At 46.0% G+C, this 26045-nt stretch overlaps 2 non-coding genes across 2 annotated transcripts; both read right to left on the bottom strand.

The window, feature by feature from the left end:
• Nucleotides 1-236: 236 nt before the first annotated feature.
• Nucleotides 237-356, bottom strand: LOC148165844 (5S ribosomal RNA). Its single transcript, XR_015771132.1, has one exon. It is a non-coding gene; the product is annotated as a 5S ribosomal RNA (ribosomal RNA).
• Nucleotides 357-15131: 14775 nt separating this feature from the next.
• Nucleotides 15132-15251, bottom strand: LOC148165845 (5S ribosomal RNA). The gene has a single exon (XR_015771133.1). It is a non-coding gene; the product is annotated as a 5S ribosomal RNA (ribosomal RNA).
• Between the last annotated feature and the right edge of the window lie 10794 nt (nt 15252-26045).

Raw genomic sequence — 26045 nt, forward strand, 5'->3', positions numbered from 1 at the left:
CCAGTACACGTAAAACGGAAATAGCGCATGACTGTCTTAGATGGAGAGTTAAGGGAGACTGTCCCTGGTCGGTGGTCGGGTGGACACTGCCGCAATTGACCTTGGGGAAAAACTAGGGTGGGAGGTGGCCTTAGAATGGCCTTGGGATGACCTCGTTTGCCTCCCCATTCTCTCACTACTAATATATTTAAAAAAAGTTTGACATCAGAAATGTTAATAAAAAAAGAAAAGAGTAGAGACAACGGCACGCGGTGTTCCCAAGCGGTCACCCATCCAAGTACTGACCGCGCCCGACGTTGCTTGACTTCGGTGATCGGACGAGAACCGGTAGTTTTCAACGTGGTATGGTCGTTGCCTGGTAAAATTTTCCAAGATGGTACGTTGACGATTTTTTGTGATTGTTCGATCGTTTGGATGTGACATTTTTCGATGGTACACATGTCAGAAAATGTACAAGATTTAAAAGAAGAAAAAAAAAAAATTTTTTTTTGCGAGTCGTTTTTTAGTTTTTTTTTTGCGACAAAATGACGAAAAAAAAAAACTCGTATGAGGCGTTAAATTAAATTGTTCGTTTGACGATCTCAACGAGTCACTTGCGATTAACGTAATTTAAAATTTGAGAACTTACTTACTCACTTGCTTGCTTAGATGGAAATAGCACCCACTTGAAGTAAACGCCGACACGGACCGGAGATGAATAAACTCCGAACGGACGGGGTTAATTCATGAACTGACCGTAGTACGGTCGAAGGTTCGCCGCCGCCGCTACCTGCTTTCTTTCTTAGAACTGATAACAGAGTTGGTTTCTTTGTCTGTTCATTCATCGAAATTCCCACCACTCTGGCCGGGCCGGGCGGGGTGGGTGTGTGTTGTTTCATGATTTGTTCTCTTCTCGATTTATTCTTTTTCCGACGTCGTTCGATTCATAGAGATGTTTTCGTCGAAAGTGTGGTCGCGTTTACATTGCATTAAAATTTAATTTGTTCCAGTGCGACGATGAAACAAGAAAAAAGTTTCAAGTAAGTACGCACGCACGCACACCTACATATTTCATTTTTTAAATCTTTCGACGTTCGTAGTTTCTGCTCGAAATGTCGACTAATAGTAGGGAATGTTTTGTTGATTTGTTTGTTTTTCGTTTTTGAGAAGAACAAATGAAAATTTCGTTGGATTTCTGTCGACCGACGACCGACTGAAAATCCGCCGACATCGACGTAGTTTTATTTAGAGTGTCTGAAAAATGCAAACAATGCAAGATTTCCGTATTTTTGTTGGTTTGTGGTGTTTGGGGAGTTTTTTTTATGATTATAAAATGGTTTCGTCGAGAAAAATTGCTTCTTTCGCAATGAATTGGCAAGAAAAATTAAAAAACTCGTCCGTTCCCGTCGCTGGATGTTCGACGGTGGTCCGTCTGATTTTCCCTTTATTTTCGTAAAATTGACGAGAATTTCGCCGTCAAAACTGTTTTCGGTGATGTTTCGATGATGGGATTTCGTCGTGTGAGGTAATTTTTGAGGAAAAAATGTCGATTTTGCGAAAAAAGTCGTTCGAAAAGTCCGTTCGTCGTACAAATTCGTTTCTCATGGTCGAGTCCGAAATTGACATCGTTTTTTTTCCGACCTGTTCGTCAAGATCGTTTTCAAAAATCAACTCCTACGAAAGGCGAAGGTTTTATCTTCGTTCTTGAAAAAATTCGACCTTCTCGGACGTCATCTTCGACCGTTTGTGAATTTTTTTCCTACACTCTGCAGGTTCGTCGGTCGTCGCTCCGATCCGTGCTGCGTCTCTTTGCGAGGCGATTTTCGAAAAGATCGCACGTACTTTTCGACCGATTCGTTCGTGAAACTTGTAGAGGATGCTTCCAAGTTTGTCTGGTCGAAAGCGGAACTTTCCTGTTATTCGTGGAAAACGCGTAACGTCGGCGTCGAACTTGGATGTCATCTCCTTGTTTCGGAGGGTCTTTGTTCGAGTCGACGTTCGATCGGTCCTTGTTCGCTTTTGGAGGTCGGCTGGTCGTCCGGGAAAACTTGAGGTTATTCAGGAGGCCATCGCCGACCGAATCGCTCATGTTCCCGCACCCGGAGGCGGTGATCTTCGCGTAAAGAGAACGATGCCATCACGCGAAAGCTGTATTCGAGGCCCACTGAATTTTCTAACTCGACGAGAAGGCTCTCGTTTAGTCCGCGGTCCGCGCGTTTTCGAACGCGCCAACACTTTGACTTTGGCGCCCAATTCGTTCTGTAAAGTTCATTCGTTCTTTCACCGAAGAATAAGCCTACCTATAATAAAAAGAAAAAAACGCGCGCGCGATAGACGAAAATATGGCCGACGTAGAAAATCAAGCAGCTTCGACGGTCGCCGGTGCCACTTCCGGCTCCTCACCGGTGAAGAAGGAGAAGAAGCCCAAAAATCCGAGAAGCAAACCTTCTCATCCGCCCACTTCGGAGATGGTCACCAACGCCATCAAAGGCTTGAAGGAACGCGGCGGTTCTTCGTTGCAGGCGATCAAGAAATATGTCGCGGCCAACTACAAAGTCGACGCGGAAAAATTTGCGCCTTTCATCAAGAAGTACCTTAAGGGCGCCGTCGCATCCGGTTCGTTGGTCCAAACCAAAGGAAAAGGAGCTTCCGGTTCGTTCAAGTTGGCTTCTGCCGTCACCGGTGCAGCTAAGGCTCCGTCCGCCACGAAAAAGAGATCTGCCGCTGCGACCGCGTCGTCATCGGCGAAATCCAAGAAGACGGGCGTTGCTAAACGTTCCGTCGCGTCAGCGCCGACGTCCGCCGAAAAAGGATCCGCCTCAAAAGCCGGTAAGAAGGCCGCCCCCGCCGCTTCGGCCAAGTCTAAGAAAACTGCCGCCGAAAAGAAGAGCGTCGCCGTATCGAAGGCTAGAAAGGCTGCGTCCGCTCCCGAAAAGAAAGCCAGCGCCGCCTCCAGATCGCCCGTCAAACCCAAGACGCCATCGAAAGCGAAGAAATCCAACAAGGCCGGTCCAACCAAGAAACCGAAAGCGCCGAAACCGAAAACGGCCAAAGCCGTCACCGTCAAAGCGAAAAAAACCGCTTCACCCAAGAGAAAGAAGTGAAAAGTCGACGACGATGATTTAATTTTTTCAACGACGACGACGTCCTGGTGGTTTCGGGAACGTGCTCCGATCGTATATATCGACGTAGGGGCACCATCGATACAAATAAATGGCCCTTTTCAGGGCCACAATTATTTTCAAGAAACGAACGAAAGATTCGCTTGGACAATGCACATTCTGTTGAGGAGATACATACTTTCATTTGATTTTCTTGTCTATTCATTTGACTGTCGAAACAGTGTTATTACAAAGAATGATAAACTTTATTATATAATAATGTTTCAAATAGTCTCAGTTAAAAGAAAATTTAATGTGAAAGAAAAAAGCAAAAGTTTATCGTTTTATGTAAGTACGAATTTTGTGAATAAATCACATAACCTGTTTCACCTCACGGTGGAATGTTGTAACACGGAATAGTGATTCGACTCAAATGGTTTTTGGATGTTTATTGAATTATCGGTACAACGACTTACTCTTTCGAGTTTAGAATTTTGAATGCTTAAAAACTAATTTGTTATGTCTCACCCCACCCTGCCACCCTCAGTTGGTACAGAGGGGGTGGATTTATGAATTGGTGGTGGCCTAAACATACTGCCCCCCTTGAAGTTACTTACTTAGTACTTCAATAATCGTATTTACATATATCATATTTACAAGATTATTATGCCTAACTAACAATTAAAAAATAACTAATTCATTAATAACAACGAATAAACATGTGTACATACAAACTTAAATGACTTAAGAAAAGCAAGGCAATAAAAGGAAGAAAAAAATAATAAAATGCGAATTGTCCTTCACGCGGAAACTGAAGTCCGCACTACACAAGTCACTACTCTTGGTCCTGAATGGGTAGGAGACATAACCTTTTCAATGACCTCTTCATGACGCCTTGGTTGGTACGAACGCTGACCACCCGACAATGACCGTCGTTGCCTGGGTGTACCTCTGCGATACGGCCCATCTTCCAACACAATGGAGGTGAATTGTCGACGAGTAGCACCAATGCCCCTACGAGGTTCTCGGGGACCTCGTCTTGCTTCCACTTGGTTTGCTGTTGGAGACTGCTTAGGTATTCGCGGAACCACCGATTCCAATAATGCTGTCGAAGACGTTCTACCAGCTGCCATCTGGACAATCGGTTGATCCGGACTTCTTGGAGGTCGGGCTCTGGAAGTGCTGTTAATGGCTCTCCAATCAGGAAATGGAAAGGGGTTTTGGATAAGTTCCATATGACCTAGAGCGAGGTACTCCGAAATGAATTTAGAATAATCTAGCTTGAGTTGCGGTTCTCTTGCAAATTTAGTTTCAAGGTGGTTAATCCGTTTAATTGCAAGGCCTTTGGATTCCCCGATTTTTAGCGGGTTACGTTTGATCGGCAGCTTTACTACAAAACGCCCCAAAATGTCACGTTTCGTATTTTCCCTGAAATGGGTCTCGCAATCTATTTCTTCTGCCGACAAAGGTTTATGACAGGTAGTACCAGATGCTTCAAGTTCAAAGAATTTTACTACTATGTTTTCTAGGGACTTGTTAGTTATTGCCAGATTACAAACCGATTTCGGCATGATTTGTTTATGATGGGGTCCGGCGGCAACAAATCCAAAGTGCGTTTTCTGTAGAATTGGACCCCCAGGTAGTGCAATTTGACCAACGCATAATAAAGACCAAAACAAGCCGCTACCAATTAACATATCTACTGCAGCTGGTTTATGGAATTCCGGATCGGCCAAAAATACATTCTTTGGAATTTCCAGGTTGTCCAATTGTGTTAATGGTAAAGTTTCCGTGATTTGATTTAAAACAATACATTTGATATTGTCTGCTTGATACGCGTTGTATCGTGACTTTAGTGATATCGCTACCGTTTCATTAGAATTAGTGGTGGTGCCACTGATTCCCTTGATTTCGAAACTTTCTTTCTTACGTTCTAGACCCAATTTTGCACACATGTGAGCCGTTATGTAATTGGACATGGATCCCGCGTCTAGGAAAGCTCGACAGCGTTTGAATTTGTTATTCGCGGACTTGATTAAAATAACAGCAGTGGCTAATAAAGTGGAATTATGAACTAAATTACCATTTATCGCATGATTATTGATTGTTTTTGATGTACTTGGCGTCTCATTGTCTACGTGAAGTAATGAGTGGTGACGTTGACCACAAGTTTTGCATCCGTTTGCAATGCGACAGTTGCTCACCGAATGATTATTCCTCAAACAATTTACGCAAAGTTTTAATTTGGACACTTTTTCGAGGCGGCTTGATACAGTCAGGTGAACGAATTCTGGGCAGACAAAAACATTGTGTTCTGGAGACTTACAATATATACAAGATTGCGATTTAACATTAGGTTTAGTAATAAGTGTCGGGTTCGATGAAGTTCGTTTTATGAATTTCGCGTTAACTGTGTTGGGTATATTATTGATTTGATTAGATTTTTGGGTTACTTGGAGCGCTTCTAAAACCGTGGCTCTTTTTTCTAAAAAGGAAATTAGGTCTTCGTATTTGGGAACTTCCGTGCTCAGTGACGTTTCCCAATCCCTTTTCGTGTTAAAATCTAATTTCTCGATTATGATGGGAACTAATATCGCATCCCATGACTCAATTGGAATTTTCAGCGATTTAAGTGCCGTTATGTTTGTTACAATTACGTCTAGCAATTCGCGTAGAGAGACACCGGATGCTTTCGAAATATGCTGTGCATTTATTATCGTTTTCACGTGGTCGTTTACGATTAAACGCATGTTTTTGAATCTTTTTATCAGAATATCCCATGCCTCTGTGTAGTTTTCGTTTGAAATGGCTAAGGATTGAATAGCGCGTAAAGCTTCGCCGCGTAATGCGTTTTTTAAATATTGAAGTTTCCTTCTGCCATCAAGTCTTTTGTGATCACCGATCAACGAATTAAAACAATTTTCAAAACTAGTCCACTCCTTGTAATCTCCTGAAAACGGGAGTAAGTTTAAGGCTGGAAGGTCAGGTAAGATCTCGTTTCTATCGGTTGATGTGGTTGCTTGTGGACCTTTATTATTGATTTGAGATTCTGAGTTTGTTTCGCACCTTTCGATTAAGTCTAGAATGTCGCCTAACAAATCGCAATACTGATCTTCGAACGCAATTCGCGAATCGCGGTTACTTCGTTTTGCTGCTTCTGTTTTACTATCGTGCGCTTCTAGCTCGTATTGCGTTTCTTCAAATTCCTTACGTAACCCTTCAAGAATCTGTTTGCGCGCTACTAGCCGATTAATGCTATTGTTCGCGAGATCAAAGGTTTTTACGTAATCTTGAATGCGTCGGAACTTTTCGGCAATCGTTACCAAAATAATTTTGAGTTCTTCGATTTTCGTCATTGTGCCAAACACGAATTAATGAATAAAAATGATTTTGAATTATTTGATTGAATCGAAACTATCCGGTGATCCGCTTTCGTCGTACACGTTGGTGGAATTGAAGCTTGTTTAACTTAGGAATAACGGCAAACAGGAATAATTAAAAATGGATTTGAGAGCCACTAACCTTTTGCTTCACGAAGCTGATTGGGATCCTCTGGTGGACGACGATGTTGGACGACTTGAATATTGAGTATCTGGGAATCCGGCTCGAAGGACCAATGTTTCACCTCACGGTGGAATGTTGTAACACGGAATAGTGATTCGACTCAAATGGTTTTTGGATGTTTATTGAATTATCGGTACAACGACTTACTCTTTCGAGTTTAGAATTTTGAATGCTTAAAAACTAATTTGTTATGTCTCACCCCACCCTGCCACCCTCAGTTGGTACAGAGGGGGTGGATTTATGAATTGGTGGTGGCCTAAACATAACCTAACTTTTTTTTTTTTTTTTTTTTTTTTTCAATCTCAAAAAGTTGCATGCGCGAACGATAAATTTTCAATTCGTTGGAAAATAATTGTGGTTCTGAAAAGAACCGATTTTTTTTTTCTTCTTTTAACACCTTCGAAGATGAAGAATTTGTTAATTCTAGATGGTCGGATCGGATGGATGGATGGATGGATGGAGGAAATTTAAGCCCTCTCGCCACGAATGCGTCTCGCCAATTGGATGTCTTTCGGCATGATGGTGACACGTTTGGCGTGGATGGCGCACAAGTTGGTGTCTTCGAAGAGGCCGACGAGATAAGCCTCGCTGGCTTCTTGAAGTGCCATCACGGCCGAACTTTGGAAACGGAGATCGGTCTTGAAATCTTGGGCGATCTCTCGGACGAGACGTTGGAAAGGCAGCTTGCGGATCAAAAGTTCAGTGCTCTTTTGATAACGACGAATCTCACGAAGGGCGACCGTACCGGGCCTGTAACGGTGAGGTTTCTTGACACCTCCGGTGGCGGGAGCGCTTTTTCTGGCCGCCTTCGTGGCCAACTGTTTTCTAGGTGCCTTGCCACCGGTAGATTTACGAGCCGTCTGTTTAGTTCTCGCCATCTCGGATATCGGATGAATCAAATGAAAAGAATTAACGTAGGTAGTGGCTTGCTTGCTTGCTTCGACCGAACGACCGACCGTACGTACGAACGTTCGAAAGTCAACTGAAAATTTTCGCCTTGGAGCAACTTGTTGCTTGCAGAGTGTTGGGACGTGCCATGAACTCTTCCGTCTGCTTGATTGTCTGAAACATACAAATGAATTAATATTAAACCAAAACTGATTTGTGCCGAACTTGTTCGGCCTGAGATACAGAGTACCTTACCTCACAAGCGCCATTTTCGGGCGCTTGTGCTTGTGATGAGTTTGTTCGTCGTAGTCCACGGCTACGCGAACGAGTGGGTTTCGATGTTGAGCCGCTCTTTGGAAGTACTTTTCTGCTGTTGCCAGCATAAAGTCTTTAAGAGACGGCATTTTTGCTTCTTCATGAAGCTGGGTGTTGCGAACGAACCATGGTGCGTTGAGTGCAATGCGAAGGAACTTGTTCTGAACCCTCTGGAGGCGTCTGATGTGCGTCGCTGCAGCGTGACCCCAAGCTGGGGACGCGTACATCATTACCGGTCGGACGATGGTCTTATACATCAAGAGTTTATTGCCAATCGAGAGACGACTGCGTCGCCCAATCATGGAATAAATCTGCGAGATGATGCCATAAGCCTTGTTCCTCACACCAGTGGTGTGAGTTTTGCAGGTCATTCCTCGATCCAGAGTAACACCCAGATATTTGGCTTCGGATCTCCATGGGATTGGGGTATCGAACATGAAGACTTCACCATCTGGGTCTATTACTCTGTTGTCCCTGGTTCGCTTTTTGGTGAAGAGTACCGCGCTGCTTTTGGCAGCGTTAACTTCAATTCTCCAGCGAGTGAACCACTCCTCCAACCTGTCAAGGTTTTCTTGGAGTTTGCGAGTCACGGTCTCAGCGGAACCGCTTCGAACCAAGACTGCTGTGTCGTCAGCGTAGAGTGCCGTTGTGGAATCGGCGTCTACTGGCTTCGGGACGTCTGACATGAAGATGGCAAACAAGAACGGCGAAAGTATGGACCCCTGAGGTACCCCAGAAGTGATGTCTTTCATTGTCGATCTCGTTGTTCCAATCTTCGCTCGGAATTTCCTGTTTTCCAGGTATGATCGGATGATTTGCACCAAACCGATCGGAAAGCCGGCGTCGAGTAGCTTGTGGAGAAGCCCCTCGTGCCACACTTTGTCGAATGCTTTTGCCACATCCAAGAACACCGCGCCAGTGTGCCGTTTTCGATTGAAACTGTCTGTGACATGTTCCACTACTCGCAGCACTTGGTCGGTGGTAGAATGTCCATCCCTGAATCCGAATTGCTCCGGTGGGATGATGTCGTGTTCTCGTTCGAAGTCCTTTAGTCTCCACAATATCACCTTCTCCGCCATTTTCCCCATGCAGGGAAGTAGACTGATTGGGCGATAATTTTGTGGAAACTGTTGAGCTCCGCCCCCCTTCGGGAGAAAGATCACGTCGGCGATTTTCCATTTCTCGGGGAAATGTACTAATCGCAGCATTCCGTTGTAGATGGCGACAAGATGCATGACCGCGAGATCAGGAAATTGTCGTACCATCTTGTTGCTGATGCCATCAGGACCTGGGGCCTTTCTGACTTTCAGTTTTTTGATCATCGACCGTACTTCTGCTGGAGAAACTGGTCGAATCTCAGGAGCGCGCACTTGGTTGAGACGTCTTTCGACGCATCTTTCGATCAGTTCGACAAAGTCAGGGTCTGCATGCTCCCAATTGGGGCTGCATTGTCGTTCAAGATTTAGCGCAAAAGCCTCAGCTTTCTCCTCATCTGTGTAGACGACTCCGTCTTCACCGTGAATTGGAGGAAGCGGCTTGCGCTGATTTCGAAGGACTTTGGTCATTCTCCACAATGAACAGTCCTCCGTGGTCAACTCTTCGAGTTTTTGGCACCATTTACTGTTACGGTACTCCTGAAGTCTCCGTCTGACTTCCGCACACAAACGATTCACATCGGCTCGATCTACTGGAGCTAGGGTGCGGCGGTACCGCCTTCTAGCTCGGTTTCGATCTCGCACTAGGTCTCGAATGTCTGGCGGTAGGCCGTCACGACGTGTTCTTAGAGACACCGTGGTCGTAGCGTCAGTTTTCGCCTCTCGGACGCGGCTCTCGAGGTTTTCGATAGCTAGATCGATATCCTCCTTCACCCAAATCCGCGGCACTGGACCGACTCTGGTAGCTAATGACTCCTTGAAAAGTTGCCAGTTAACTTTGTCGTATTCTGCCGGCGGGTCCATCTCGTCTTCACGCCCCAGGTGAAGAATCACCGGGTCATGATCCGAGTCCAACTCGCCGCCGATCACTTGGATTCTCGTCTGGTGGACGACATCTTTCAGGACTGCGATGTCTAGGACGTCAGGTCGGCCGACATGCCCGAAATGGGTCGGCTCCTCCGGTCCAAGAACTACCATGTCCCGCTGATCGACAAATCTGTGCAGCAACCGTCCTTTGACATTTGTGACCCGACTGTTCCAAGTGGGATGCTTGGCATTCAGGTCCCCAGCCAATACGGTAGCGCCGCCGTCATTGTCGAAGATCTCCTCCAGATCAGACTCCAGGAGTCGAGAGGGTGGTGCATAGGCGGCGTACAATTTCAGCGTACCAGCGTTTGCTGTGTGTACGGCGATGCCAGTCACCTCCAATCGTTCCAGTTGCGGAGTCGCAATCTCATTGTGATCGATCGAATTTTTGACGTAAACAGCGGTTCCTCCACCTCCGCCGTTTTGTCTGTCATTTCTGTACAGGACGAAATTTCTCAATTTTGGATTATCTGCTGGTCGCAGATGTGTCTCCGAAATTAAAAGAATATCCGCCTGGACATCCGTTGCGAAACGCTCTAGGTCGTTGCGCTTGTGTCGGAGGCCGTTGGCATTCCAAACGACCACCTGCAGTGACTCCGGCTTAATTTTTCTAACCATGCAATGCCTGGCTTAAAATTTCCATCAGCTGGTCTGTCTGCTTTTTAAAGCGCGTTAACCTGTCGGGACTTGGTTTAGTGGCTGCGAAGTCGCTCCACATCTCGCCAATTGTCCGCGCCACTATCTCCATGGAGTTGGAGTCTGTGGCAGAGGACTGTCCCTTGTGAGCCTTCGGGGGCGGCGTCACCTTGAGTGGACCTGGAGTTCCGCTTTTAACCTGCTTTGCAGCAGATTTAGCGGGTTTCCCGGTCTCCACTTTTGGTTTCGACGCTTCGGGGATGCCCCTTGCTGGTACCGGCTTCTTTGGCGCCGCCACGGTGGGAGTGGCGACTTGGGGTTTGTCCGATCCCGCATTGGGATGCTTGGGACAGCCCCTAAAATTAGCCGGGTGCAAACCTCCGCAATTCGCACATTTCTTTGGGTTTTTGCCATCGCAATCTCGAGAGACATGGGGTCCAGCGCATTTCACGCACCTGGTGGTAGCGTGACAGCCGCGCTGTGAGTGACCCCACTGCTGGCAACGGAAGCACTGGCCGTTAGACCGGCGCTTCTTCAGCGGCTCTGTCGTCACCTGGAGGCCTTGAACCGTCGTTAGGTCGTAAATGTGCCGATGTTCACGTGGAACCTCGACTACGACCATGTCCAGCGGTTTTTTATTCGCCATCATGCGTGAGCATTTGCCCACGGCGAATCCGCGCCCCAGGAGCTCTTGTTCGACCGACTTTATGTCAGCCATTGACGAGACTCCACGTAGGACGACTTTCAACGGTTTTTCGCTTTTCAGCGAAAAGGAGTGGAAAGGCAGCTTTTCCACGTCGAACAATTTCGTCATGCGACGGAAATCGTTGACAGTACTTGGCTGGATTCTTATTCCACCCACGACCGCTTTTGCCTTGGTGTAGCTGATGGTGTGACTCCGAAGAAGTGTGGAGACCTCATTCCACGACTTCGTTATTTCGTCCCTGTGGAGAATCACCGGTGGGATTTTCTCCAGACGATCCGAAGTCGTGTTTTGGTCGCGAGATTCGGGGACGACCTTTTGGGGCTTTTTAGCCGACTTGAAGTTCCTCGAAAGGGCCTTCGTCGACAATTGCGCCTCGCGTTCGTCGTCCTCCTCGCTCTCGGAAACAACCACTCTTCGTTTTTTGGCCTTTCGGCTTAGAACGGTCGTGAATTGTTCCTCTTCAGGTTCCGATTCCTCCGAAAAGGAGAAAACCAGTTCCATTGACGCGTCGGCCTCAGGGACGCCGCCGCCTACTAACACCTCCTCAGAGGTCTTTTCGGGGAATAGCGGCGTCGAGACGTCAGCGGACGTCGATGGAACAGCTGTCTCAGCCGTTGCTGATTGGCCAGCCGTTTCCATCGGTTCGGGTGCCTGCTTCTTCGGTTTCTTCGATTTCTTCGATTTCTTCTTCTTCTTCTCCGCTTTTTCTTCGTCCGTTGGTGGAGGAAGGACAGCGGGGGATTGCGGTCGTGCCTGGAGAACCGCATCGATGAGGTCGCGACGGATGTCTGAAAAGACTCCGTTCACCAGCGACTCAAGCAGTTCGGCTCGCAATTTTTCCCCCAAGTCCGCGACGGCTTTCGCCACCGTTTCTTCGAGGGACAGCGTCCCAGCCATCTTCGGGATTGGGCGGACTTCGTGGAATTTTCTTCTGTCCAGGTGCGATGCGAATTTTAATTCGTGTCTCAAATTGGGCGAAAATTAATTTGTGACGGGTGGGCGGAGTCACCCAACATGAATTTTATTTTCATGTGTCGGGACTTTGGGAAGTCAGGAATTTTTTATTAATTGAGCTTTTATCTCATTAATGATTTGCGATGCGCTGAAAAGCACGTCTTTGTGGTGCTGAAAAGCACGATTTGTTTGCGCTGAAAAGCACTGGTTATGCGCTGAAAAGCACGATTTGTTTCGCTGCGAATGCCTCGAATGGAAGTTCTGGATCGCTGAAGGAAACAAGAAGGCGTGACCCTACTCGTTCCGATGCTGGACTCAGAGTGAAAATTTTCGTCGCGCCAACGGCCGTTTTATAAACTCGATGAGTCATACGGCGACGCCATTGGTGGATTCGTTTTTAACGCGAGGTGGAGCTGCCGTAACTTATAAATAGTCCCGCGGAATGAAATTTTGACGTTAGTTCCATAACGAACTTGGTCGAAGCTACGTCGTTTTGTACGAAGAATTTCCTAATTTTATCAAGATGACCGGTCGTGGTAAAGGTGGCAAAGGATTGGGAAAAGGTGGCGCCAAACGTCATCGCAAAGTTCTACGCGATAACATCCAAGGTATAACGAAACCGGCGATCAGAAGATTGGCTCGTCGTGGTGGTGTGAAACGTATTTCCGGTCTCATCTACGAAGAAACCAGAGGTGTGTTGAAGGTCTTCCTCGAGAACGTCATCCGTGACGCCGTAACTTACACCGAACACGCAAAACGTAAGACCGTCACCGCCATGGACGTCGTCTACGCCCTGAAACGTCAAGGTCGTACCCTTTACGGTTTCGGCGGTTAATTTTATCATTTTATGACGTGTATCCGCATCCTCAGAGGAATAACAACAAACCCCCCGCAGGCAAGCAAACAAACAAACAAAAAAAAAACGGTTCTTTTCAGAACCACAAAATAAATCAAACGAATTAAATATGTTGCTCAATTGTGTGTTTGTCTTCAAATCGAAATGAAAATCGTACGGAGTGAGTGATCATTTTAATTTGTGATCCAGGCGGCGACTTTGACAATTTTGACAGCAGTTTTAGGTTAGAATGACCATCGTTAAAAGAACGTTTTTGCCACGAAGAGTATATTTGAGGTTATGTCCAATATGGGGTAGAGTTACTCTCCTCAGACGTGACTTGAAACAAAATCTCATAGCAAATAAAACGATTGATTGTAGTATTACGGCTCACCGCTGACGACTGCTGCTGCAAGAAATTATCGAGACGGAGAGCACGTATAGGCGACCGGTGTGTGTGTGTATGTTCTTAACAGATTAATGTGCGAAATGTGAAGAAATTTACGACGAATCGGAATGTTTCTTGAATTAGATAATCAATAAATTATTATAGATAGAGTTGTCGAGTTCGTGCTTTAGTCGGGCATTGAATTTTTCTAAAAATTACGATGAAAAGTCGTAAAAATCATCTTTCTTGGTTGAATGTAATCGAAAATCTTCCGTTCAGTCTACGCTCGTATAATGAATTAATTGATCGGTTTAACTTTAAAATATCTAAAAGACTTTTTAACATGATTCTCATAGGTTGTTGTATTTTGGCGAAAAAATCAATTCGTTCGAGTTGAATTTTTGGCCCTGAGAAGGGCCGATGTGAAGATGGTTTTTATAAAAGTTTTTGTTTTTCGTTCGAGATGACGGCGGCGAAGAATTAAATTTAAGGCTTCTTTTCGGTCTTCTTGGGCAACAACACCGCCTGGATGTTGGGCAAGACACCGCCTTGGGCGATGGTAACGCCGGAAAGGAGCTTGTTTAACTCCTCGTCGTTCCTTATAGCCAATTGAAGATGTCTCGGAATGATACGGGTTTTCTTGTTATCTCTGGCGGCGTTTCCTGCCAATTCGAGAACTTCGGCGGCTAGATATTCCATTACGGCCGCCAAATAAACGGGAGCACCTGCACCCACTCTTTCGGCGTAGTTTCCTTTACGCAGAAGACGATGAATTCTGCCGACGGGAAACTGAAGTCCGGCACGACTGGAACGAGACTTCGCCTTTCCCTTCACTTTACCTCCTTTTCCTCTTCCGGACATGTTGTTATACGATATAAACAGCAAAACACCTACTGCGACTGACACGAAGCGCACTGACAAACGTACGGCTTGAAATAAATGCCGAACGCGGCGAAGGCTAGAAATTTATATGGTCGGTACAGCGCCATCTCGTTAGGGCAATGGTCGAACGACGAACTAAGGCGGAGCGCCTGTTTGTCGCTCGCTCGTTATAAATAGAGGGATTTTAGGTGTGCGGCGTTTTAGATCGAGTATACTCGTCGTAACGTGCACGTCGTGTCTGTCTCGTTTTCTGTTTTTAAACGTTTTTTTAACTCGACGACTAGAAGAGAATGCCACCCAAGACCAGCGGTAAGGCGGCCAAGAAGGCCGGAAAAGCTCAAAAGAACATCTCGAAGAGCGACAAGAAAAAGAAGCGCAGGAGGAAGGAGAGTTACGCCATCTACATTTACAAGGTGTTGAAGCAGGTCCATCCCGATACCGGTATCTCCAGCAAGGCTATGTCTATCATGAACAGTTTCGTGAACGACATCTTCGAACGTATAGCTGCTGAAGCCAGTCGCCTCGCTCATTACAACAAACGTTCGACCATAACCAGCAGGGAGATCCAGACGGCGGTGCGTCTTCTTTTGCCCGGTGAATTGGCGAAGCACGCCGTTTCTGAAGGAACCAAGGCCGTCACCAAATACACCAGTTCAAAATAAATCCTCCTCGAGCAGCTTGGAAGTTGGTTGGAAAAAAAAGAAAAAAAATCGGTTCTTTTCAGAACCACAAATTCAACTCGAACGAATTAAAAATTTTCGTCTTCATACTATATAAGTTCCTGAGAGAAAATATAAATAGTGAAAAATATATTTAAAAAAAGTTTGACATCAGAAATGTTAATAAAAAAAGAAAAGAGTAGAGACAACGGCACGCGGTGTTCCCAAGCGGTCACCCATCCAAGTACTGACCGCGCCCGACGTTGCTTGACTTCGGTGATCGGACGAGAACCGGTAGTTTTCAACGTGGTATGGTCGTTGCCTGGTAAAATTTTCCAAGATGGTACGTTGACGATTTTTTGTGATTGTTCGATCGTTTGGATGTGACATTTTTCGATGGTACACATGTCAGAAAATGTACAAGATTTAAAAGAAGAAAAAAAAAAAATTTTTTTTTGCGAGTCGTTTTTTAGTTTTTTTTTTGCGACAAAATGACGAAAAAAAAAAACTCGTATGAGGCGTTAAATTAAATTGTTCGTTTGACGATCTCAACGAGTCACTTGCGATTAACGTAATTTAAAATTTGAGAACTTACTTACTCACTTGCTTGCTTAGATGGAAATAGCACCCACTTGAAGTAAACGCCGACACGGACCGGAGATGAATAAACTCCGAACGGACGGGGTTAATTCATGAACTGACCGTAGTACGGTCGAAGGTTCGCCGCCGCCGCTACCTGCTTTCTTTCTTAGAACTGATAACAGAGTTGGTTTCTTTGTCTGTTCATTCATCGAAATTCCCACCACTCTGGCCGGGCCGGGCGGGGTGGGTGTGTGTTGTTTCATGATTTGTTCTCTTCTCGATTTATTCTTTTTCCGACGTCGTTCGATTCATAGAGATGTTTTCGTCGAAAGTGTGGTCGCGTTTACATTGCATTAAAATTTAATTTGTTCCAGTGCGACGATGAAACAAGAAAAAAGTTTCAAGTAAGTACGCACGCACGCACACCTACATATTTCATTTTTTAAATCTTTCGACGTTCGTAGTTTCTGCTCGAAATGTCGACTAATAGTAGGGAATGTTTTGTTGATTTGTTTGTTTTTCGTTTTTGAGAAGAACAAATGAAAATTTCGTTGGATTTCTGTCGACCGACGACCGACTGAAAATCCGCCGACATCGACGTAGTTTTATTTAGAGTGTCTGAAAAATGCAAACAATGCAAGATTTCCGTATTTTTGTTGGTTTGTGGTGTTTGGGGAGTTTTTTTTATGATTATAAAATGGTTTCGTCGAGAAAAATTGCTTCTTTCGCAATGAATTGGCAAGAAAAATTAAAAAACTCGTCCGTTCCCGTCGCTGGATGTTCGACGGTGGTCCGTCTGATTTTCCCTTTATTTTCGTAAAATTGACGAGAATTTCGCCGTCAAAACTGTTTTCGGTGATGTTTCGATGATGGGATTTCGTCGTGTGAGGTAATTTTTGAGGAAAAAATGTCGATTTTGCGAAAAAAGTCGTTCGAAAAGTCCGTTCGTCGTACAAATTCGTTTCTCATGGTCGAGTCCGAAATTGACATCGTTTTTTTTCCGACCTGTTCGTCAAGATCGTTTTCAAAAATCAACTCCTACGAAAGGCGAAGGTTTTATCTTCGTTCTTGAAAAAATTCGACCTTCTCGGACGTCATCTTCGACCGTTTGTGAATTTTTTTCCTACACTCTGCAGGTTCGTCGGTCGTCGCTCCGATCCGTGCTGCGTCTCTTTGCGAGGCGATTTTCGAAAAGATCGCACGTACTTTTCGACCGATTCGTTCGTGAAACTTGTAGAGGATGCTTCCAAGTTTGTCTGGTCGAAAGCGGAACTTTCCTGTTATTCGTGGAAAACGCGTAACGTCGGCGTCGAACTTGGATGTCATCTCCTTGTTTCGGAGGGTCTTTGTTCGAGTCGACGTTCGATCGGTCCTTGTTCGCTTTTGGAGGTCGGCTGGTCGTCCGGGAAAACTTGAGGTTATTCAGGAGGCCATCGCCGACCGAATCGCTCATGTTCCCGCACCCGGAGGCGGTGATCTTCGCGTAAAGAGAACGATGCCATCACGCGAAAGCTGTATTCGAGGCCCACTGAATTTTCTAACTCGACGAGAAGGCTCTCGTTTAGTCCGCGGTCCGCGCGTTTTCGAACGCGCCAACACTTTGACTTTGGCGCCCAATTCGTTCTGTAAAGTTCATTCGTTCTTTCACCGAAGAATAAGCCTACCTATAATAAAAAGAAAAAAACGCGCGCGCGATAGACGAAAATATGGCCGACGTAGAAAATCAAGCAGCTTCGACGGTCGCCGGTGCCACTTCCGGCTCCTCACCGGTGAAGAAGGAGAAGAAGCCCAAAAATCCGAGAAGCAAACCTTCTCATCCGCCCACTTCGGAGATGGTCACCAACGCCATCAAAGGCTTGAAGGAACGCGGCGGTTCTTCGTTGCAGGCGATCAAGAAATATGTCGCGGCCAACTACAAAGTCGACGCGGAAAAATTTGCGCCTTTCATCAAGAAGTACCTTAAGGGCGCCGTCGCATCCGGTTCGTTGGTCCAAACCAAAGGAAAAGGAGCTTCCGGTTCGTTCAAGTTGGCTTCTGCCGTCACCGGTGCAGCTAAGGCTCCGTCCGCCACGAAAAAGAGATCTGCCGCTGCGACCGCGTCGTCATCGGCGAAATCCAAGAAGACGGGCGTTGCTAAACGTTCCGTCGCGTCAGCGCCGACGTCCGCCGAAAAAGGATCCGCCTCAAAAGCCGGTAAGAAGGCCGCCCCCGCCGCTTCGGCCAAGTCTAAGAAAACTGCCGCCGAAAAGAAGAGCGTCGCCGTATCGAAGGCTAGAAAGGCTGCGTCCGCTCCCGAAAAGAAAGCCAGCGCCGCCTCCAGATCGCCCGTCAAACCCAAGACGCCATCGAAAGCGAAGAAATCCAACAAGGCCGGTCCAACCAAGAAACCGAAAACGGCCAAAGCCGTCACCGTCAAAGCGAAAAAAACCGCTTCACCCAAGAGAAAGAAGTGAAAAGTCGACGACGATGATTTAATTTTTTCAACGACGACGACGTCCTGGTGGTTTCGGGAACGTGCTCCGATCGTATATATCGACGTAGGGGCACCATCGATACAAATAAATGGCCCTTTTCAGGGCCACAATTATTTTCAAGAAACGAACGAAAGATTCGCTTGGACAATGCACATTCTGTTGAGGAGATACATACTTTCATTTGATTTTCTTGTCTATTCATTTGACTGTCGAAACAGTGTTATTACAAAGAATGATAAACTTTATTATATAATAATGTTTCAAATAGTCTCAGTTAAAAGAAAATTTAATGTGAAAGAAAAAAGCAAAAGTTTATCGTTTTATGTAAGTACGAATTTTGTGAATAAATCACATAACCTAACTTTTTTTTTTTTTTTTTTTTTTTTTCAATCTCAAAAAGTTGCATGCGCGAACGATAAATTTTCAATTCGTTGGAAAATAATTGTGGTTCTGAAAAGAACCGATTTTTTTTTTCTTCTTTTAACACCTTCGAAGATGAAGAATTTGTTAATTCTAGATGGTCGGATCGGATGGATGGATGGATGGATGGAGGAAATTTAAGCCCTCTCGCCACGAATGCGTCTCGCCAATTGGATGTCTTTCGGCATGATGGTGACACGTTTGGCGTGGATGGCGCACAAGTTGGTGTCTTCGAAGAGGCCGACGAGATAAGCCTCGCTGGCTTCTTGAAGTGCCATCACGGCCGAACTTTGGAAACGGAGATCGGTCTTGAAATCTTGGGCGATCTCTCGGACGAGACGTTGGAAAGGCAGCTTGCGGATCAAAAGTTCAGTGCTCTTTTGATAACGACGAATCTCACGAAGGGCGACCGTACCGGGCCTGTAACGGTGAGGTTTCTTGACACCTCCGGTGGCGGGAGCGCTTTTTCTGGCCGCCTTCGTGGCCAACTGTTTTCTAGGTGCCTTGCCACCGGTAGATTTACGAGCCGTCTGTTTAGTTCTCGCCATCTCGGATATCGGATGAATCAAATGAAAAGAATTAACGTAGGTAGTGGCTTGCTTGCTTGCTTCGACCGAACGACCGACCGTACGTACGAACGTTCGAAAGTCAACTGAAAATTTTCGTCGCGCCAACGGCCGTTTTATAAACTCGATGAGTCATACGGCGACGCCATTGGTGGATTCGTTTTTAACGCGAGGTGGAGCTGCCGTAACTTATAAATAGTCCCGCGGAATGAAATTTTGACGTTAGTTCCATAACGAACTTGGTCGAAGCTACGTCGTTTTGTACGAAGAATTTCCTAATTTTATCAAGATGACCGGTCGTGGTAAAGGTGGCAAAGGATTGGGAAAAGGTGGCGCCAAACGTCATCGCAAAGTTCTACGCGATAACATCCAAGGTATAACGAAACCGGCGATCAGAAGATTGGCTCGTCGTGGTGGTGTGAAACGTATTTCCGGTCTCATCTACGAAGAAACCAGAGGTGTGTTGAAGGTCTTCCTCGAGAACGTCATCCGTGACGCCGTAACTTACACCGAACACGCAAAACGTAAGACCGTCACCGCCATGGACGTCGTCTACGCCCTGAAACGTCAAGGTCGTACCCTTTACGGTTTCGGCGGTTAATTTTATCATTTTATGACGTGTATCCGCATCCTCAGAGGAATAACAACAAACCCCCCGCAGGCAAGCAAACAAACAAACAAAAAAAAACGGTTCTTTTCAGAACCACAAAATAAATCAAACGAATTAAATATGTTGCTCAATTGTGTGTTTGTCTTCAAATCGAAATGAAAATCGTACGGAGTGAGTGATCATTTTAATTTGTGATCCAGGCGGCGACTTTGACAATTTTGACAGCAGTTTTAGGTTAGAATGACCATCGTTAAAAGAACGTTTTTGCCACGAAGAGTATATTTGAGGTTATGTCCAATATGGGGTAGAGTTACTCTCCTCAGACGTGACTTGAAACAAAATCTCATAGCAAATAAAACGATTGATTGTAGTATTACGGCTCACCGCTGACGACTGCTGCTGCAAGAAATTATCGAGACGGAGAGCACGTATAGGCGACCGGTGTGTGTGTGTATGTTCTTAACAGATTAATGTGCGAAATGTGAAGAAATTTACGACGAATCGGAATGTTTCTTGAATTAGATAATCAATAAATTATTATAGATAGAGTTGTCGAGTTCGTGCTTTAGTCGGGCATTGAATTTTTCTAAAAATTACGATGAAAAGTCGTAAAAATCATCTTTCTTGGTTGAATGTAATCGAAAATCTTCCGTTCAGTCTACGCTCGTATAATGAATTAATTGATCGGTTTAACTTTAAAATATCTAAAAGACTTTTTAACATGATTCTCATAGGTTGTTGTATTTTGGCGAAAAAATCAATTCGTTCGAGTTGAATTTTTGGCCCTGAGAAGGGCCGATGTGAAGATGGTTTTTATAAAAGTTTTTGTTTTTCGTTCGAGATGACGGCGGCGAAGAATTAAATTTAAGGCTTCTTTTCGGTCTTCTTGGGCAACAACACCGCCTGGATGTTGGGCAAGACACCGCCTTGGGCGATGGTAACGCCGGAAAGGAGCTTGTTTAACTCCTCGTCGTTCCTTATAGCCAATTGAAGATGTCTCGGAATGATACGGGTTTTCTTGTTATCTCTGGCGGCGTTTCCTGCCAATTCGAGAACTTCGGCGGCTAGATATTCCATTACGGCCGCCAAATAAACGGGAGCACCTGCACCCACTCTTTCGGCGTAGTTTCCTTTACGCAGAAGACGATGAATTCTGCCGACGGGAAACTGAAGTCCGGCACGACTGGAACGAGACTTCGCCTTTCCCTTCACTTTACCTCCTTTTCCTCTTCCGGACATGTTGTTATACGATATAAACAGCAAAACACCTACTGCGACTGACACGAAGCGCACTGACAAACGTACGGCTTGAAATAAATGCCGAACGCGGCGAAGGCTAGAAATTTATATGGTCGGTACAGCGCCATCTCGTTAGGGCAATGGTCGAACGACGAACTAAGGCGGAGCGCCTGTTTGTCGCTCGCTCGTTATAAATAGAGGGATTTTAGGTGTGCGGCGTTATTCTCTGACGACCTGTCGTGCTGAGAACATCACTTGTGAATTCGCTCGAAGCCACAAATCTCCAAAGCTTTTTCGAAATGGCCGCATCTGGTACCTGGGACCTCAACACCATGACGGTGGACACCTTGGATCGCTTGATGGAAGTGATCGCCATGCGTCGGGAATTTCTCGTCGCAATGGGTGCCCCGTCAACGTCTGAGCCCCAACCCAATTCGGCCCCCATCGACTCCGACCCGGAAATGGACGTGGAAGTCCGCGAAGAGGGTGAAGCCAAGAAGAAAGGAAAGAAGAGACAATCGAAGGAAGAACAAGAAGAAGGGTACGAAAACCCCAAAAGAACGTCGAAAAGATCGACTCCGAAAACCCCCAAACCCGTGGAGACGAAGAACATCTTCGAAAAACTCCGCAACGACGACCATCAAGACGAACCGGAAAACGAGAAGACCGAAGAAAAGGAAACAAAAGAGGACGAACCGCGCCGGAATAAGGTAGGTGATAATTCTGGACAAAATACTACACCGATCATTTTAAGAGACCGAACGAAGTGGACGAGAGTTTGCGCCGCTCTCAAAAGGAAGCACATAAACTGGACGAAGGCAACGTCAACGAGGGAAGGAATCAAAATCCAGCCGGAAACGGTACAGGATTACCGGGCAATGTACCGGTTCCTGAAGGAAGAAGGCCAGGAATTCCACACTCACCAACTCAGGGAAGAAAGGCGACTGAAGGTGGTGATCAAAGGAGTCCCGCAAGAAGTCACAGAGGAAGAAATCAAAGAAGAATTGCATCAAGAAGGATATCCGGCGGAAATGGTCCGTCGGATGAAAAATCGAGAAGGGAAACCACGACAGTGTGTCATCGTGGAGATTGGTAAGGATTACAAGTCGATATATAATAAAAGGAACATTTTAGGTCTGTGCGTCACCGTCGAGGCGCTGAGGGCGCGCACGGAGGCACTGCAGTGCCACCGGTGCCAATTGTTCGGGCACGTGCAGCGGAACTGCTTTGCAGAATACCGCTGCATGAAGTGCGCCGGCAATCACAGCACACACGAGTGCACGAAGCAAAGGACAACGGCCGCGAAGTGCGCCAACTGCGGGGGAGAGCACATCTCCGCCTGGAGAAGGTGTCCCGAGCGGCCAGGAATGGAGAAGTCAAGGGAACCGAAGAAGTGGGCCGAAATCCCGAAGAAGCCGCAACCAACACTCAAGGAAATTCAGCAGGAGGAAAGGAAGAAAAAAGAAGAGGAGAAACCACACTCCTCCAAAAAATCGGAATCAAAGTCCGCCCCAAAAACGGACACAGGTAAGTTAGCTGAAGAACTGTCATCTCTATTGATTCAATTTCAGGCTAAAAATCCAACGGATGAGGAAATCCTCCAATTCCACAAAACCATCGGTCGCATCATCAGGATGACCGCGAATTAAGAAGAACACTTTGAGTGGGAGTAAGAAAAAAGAAAAAATGAAGAAACAACTGGCGGACGGTTTGAAAATCGCCGCCTGGAACGCAGATGGGATCAAGAATAAGAAGCAAGAGCTGGAGCTCTTCCTCAAGGAGAAGGAAATAGATGTGGCCCTCTTAAATGAGACCCATCTATCAGGTAAGGACAGTTTAAAATTTCAACATTTTTATTGTTTTAGAAAAGACAGAGAAAACAGACAAGGAGGGGGTGTGGCCATTCTCATCAGGAAGAACATCCAGCACCACCCACTCAACAACACAGCCGCCAATGAAAACGTGGAACAAACCGGAATCGTGGTCTCCACGAAGAGCGGTAAACTCGCGTTGTTCGCGGTTTACTCGCCGCCAGGAGCACCAATCGACGAAGAGGAACTCGACGAAATCTTCAAAAGGAGGGAACCGACGATCGCAATGGGCGACTTCAACGCCAAACACATCGTCTGGAACAGCAAAATCACCAACACGCAAGGAAGAAAACTTTTAAGGTACGTAGAAAATCGAACACTCACAGTTATTTCCACAGATGAGCCGACAAGATACCCGCCTGGAAACTGTGGACAGCCGGACATCCTGGACATCGGAGTCATCAAGGACATCAACAAAAGGTTCAAGCTGGAAGTGGAAGACGAGCTCAGTTCCGATCACAACCCGATCGTGCTGACGCTGGACGGAAGCCGAAAGCGAGAACCAAGGATCATCGAGAAGGTCAACTGGAACAAGTACGAAGAAAACTTCACCATCGAAGAAATCGACATCAACAACGGAGAAGAACTAGAAGAAGCAACGAAGAAACTTGAAGGAGCCATTCAATCAGCGATGGAAAAATCCAAAACGAGTAAGATTCAATATGAAATACCAGAGAAAGTTCGCGACGAGATCAAAGAGATCGTCAAGAAAAAAAGAAAAGCTAAAAAAGTGTTTCAGAGAACCCTCGCACCACAGGACAAGAGCGAACTCAACAGATGGAACCACGAACTCAGCCGGATTCTCAGGGAAGAAGAAAACCGGAAGTGGGAAAGAAAAATGGAAGAACTCAACGAAGAAGATCATCCACCATGGAGAATGGCAAGAGCACTGAGGAAGAAAAGAGAAGAAATCCCCCCCCTCGAAACGGAAACCGGAACGGCGTACGAAGACAGGGAGAAGGCAGAAGTTTTCGCGGAGAAGATGGAAGAACAATTCACCAACAACCCCTCACAGGACAGGAACTTCGAGATGGAAACCGACCAGAACGTCCAGCATCACCTCCAGGTACCAGAAGGGTACAGGATGGATGAAGCAACCGAAGAAGAAATCGAAAGAATCATCAAGGACCTCAACCCGAAGAAAGCTCCGGGAAAGGACGGAATCACCAACACGGCAATCCAAAAATTGCCACAGGTAGGTAAACAAGCACTACTGAAAATAACCAATGCAATTTTAGGTCTCCGGAAGTTCCCGGAAGCATGGAAGGAAGCAAGAATCATCATGATCCACAAACCAGGAAAGAAGAAGAAGGACCCCGCCAGCTACCGACCCATCAGTCTGCTCTCCAGTCTGAGCAAGGTAGCCGAACGAGTCATCCAAAGAAGAATTCTCGAAGTAATTGAAGAAAGAAAAATCATCCCGGAAGAACAACACGGATTCAGAAGAAGACACGGAACCATCCACCAAACAACAAGGATCACAGACTTCATCATCCAAGGATTCAACGTCTCAAAAGTGACAACAGGAGTCTTTTTGGACATCGAAAAGGCCTTCGACAGAGTCTGGCACCAAGGACTCGTCCGGAAACTTATCGATTTCCGGATCCCGTTGGCCTACGGTAAGTTAATCCACTCGTACCTTACTAATCGCTGTTTTCAGGTCAAAGTCAACGAAGAGGAATCCACCAAGAAGTGGAGCAAAGCAGGAGTCCCTCAGGGTTCTGTCCTAGGGCCGCTCCTGTATTTGCTCTACACCGCGGACGTTCCAACGACGGATGACACCGTCATCGCTACGTTCGCGGACGACACGGCCATCCTGGCCCAAGGAAGACACACCGCAGGACTCGCCAAGAAGATCAACACCCACCTGGAGGAAATCGAAAAATGGACAGAAAAATGGAAGATCAAAGTCAACGGGAAGAAGAGCAACGGAATCATCTTCACGAAGAGACCAAAGAAGCACAAACCAATAAGAAGCATCAAGTTCAGCGAAGAAGACATCCCATGGAAGACGGAAGTCAAGTACCTTGGAATCACCATGGACCAAAAACTTGACTTCCAGAAGCACATCAACGAAGCGGAAATCAAGGCGAAAAGGATCAACCAGGAACTCTACCCACTCCTCAACCGGAGGAGTAAGGTAAGTATTGAAAACAAAATACGTATTTACACTTCTGTTATTAGGCCCACCATGACGTACGGAGCACCAACCTGGAACCAAGCAGACGAAAGAAGAAAGAAGAAACTCCAAATCGTGCAGAACAGGACCCTGAGGAACGCCATCGACGCCCCATGGTTCATGACCAACGAACAAATCCACAACGACCTGAAGATTCCACCCATTGAAGATGTCATCCAGAAGATCGCCAGGAGGCACTTCGAGAAGGCAGCAGAACATGACAACCCAACAATTCGGAAGCAAACAGAGGAAACCACCACGAGAAGATTCAAGAGGCCAAGACTCGCAATGGAAGAAGAATAGAAGAAAGAAGAAGAAGAAGAAGAAAAGGTCCCACACTGGAAACACAAGACCCACCGAAGAAGAAAGAAGAAAAACCACCGAAACAATAGGCCACCGAAGAAAACAAGAAGAAAGAAGAAAACCACCGAAGAAAAGGATCCATGACTGTGGAAGAACACGAAGATCGTGAGACCACGAAAAAGTAACCACAGACCAAATGATGTGCGGCGTTTTAGATCGAGTATACTCGTCGTAACGTGCACGTCGTGTCTGTCTCGTTTTCTGTTTTTAAACGTTTTTTTAACTCGACGACTAGAAGAGAATGCCACCCAAGACCAGCGGTAAGGCGGCCAAGAAGGCCGGAAAAGCTCAAAAGAACATCTCGAAGAGCGACAAGAAAAAGAAGCGCAGGAGGAAGGAGAGTTACGCCATCTACATTTACAAGGTGTTGAAGCAGGTCCATCCCGATACCGGTATCTCCAGCAAGGCTATGTCTATCATGAACAGTTTCGTGAACGACATCTTCGAACGTATAGCTGCTGAAGCCAGTCGCCTCGCTCATTACAACAAACGTTCGACCATAACCAGCAGGGAGATCCAGACGGCGGTGCGTCTTCTTTTGCCCGGTGAATTGGCGAAGCACGCCGTTTCTGAAGGAACCAAGGCCGTCACCAAATACACCAGTTCAAAATAAATCCTCCTCGAGCAGCTTGGAAGTTGGTTGGAAAAAAAAGAAAAAAAATCGGTTCTTTTCAGAACCACAAATTCAACTCGAACGAATTAAAAATTTTCGTCTTCATACTATATAAGTTCCTGAGAGAAAATATAAATAGTGAAAAATATATTTAAAAAAAGTTTGACATCAGAAATGTTAATAAAAAAAGAAAAGAGTAG

Source organism: Gnatocerus cornutus, unplaced genomic scaffold (genome assembly GCF_029298725.1).
Source record: "Gnatocerus cornutus isolate USDA-ARS CGAHR unplaced genomic scaffold, icGnaCorn1.1 ctg00000175.1, whole genome shotgun sequence".
Taxonomy (NCBI): domain Eukaryota; kingdom Metazoa; phylum Arthropoda; class Insecta; order Coleoptera; family Tenebrionidae; genus Gnatocerus; species Gnatocerus cornutus.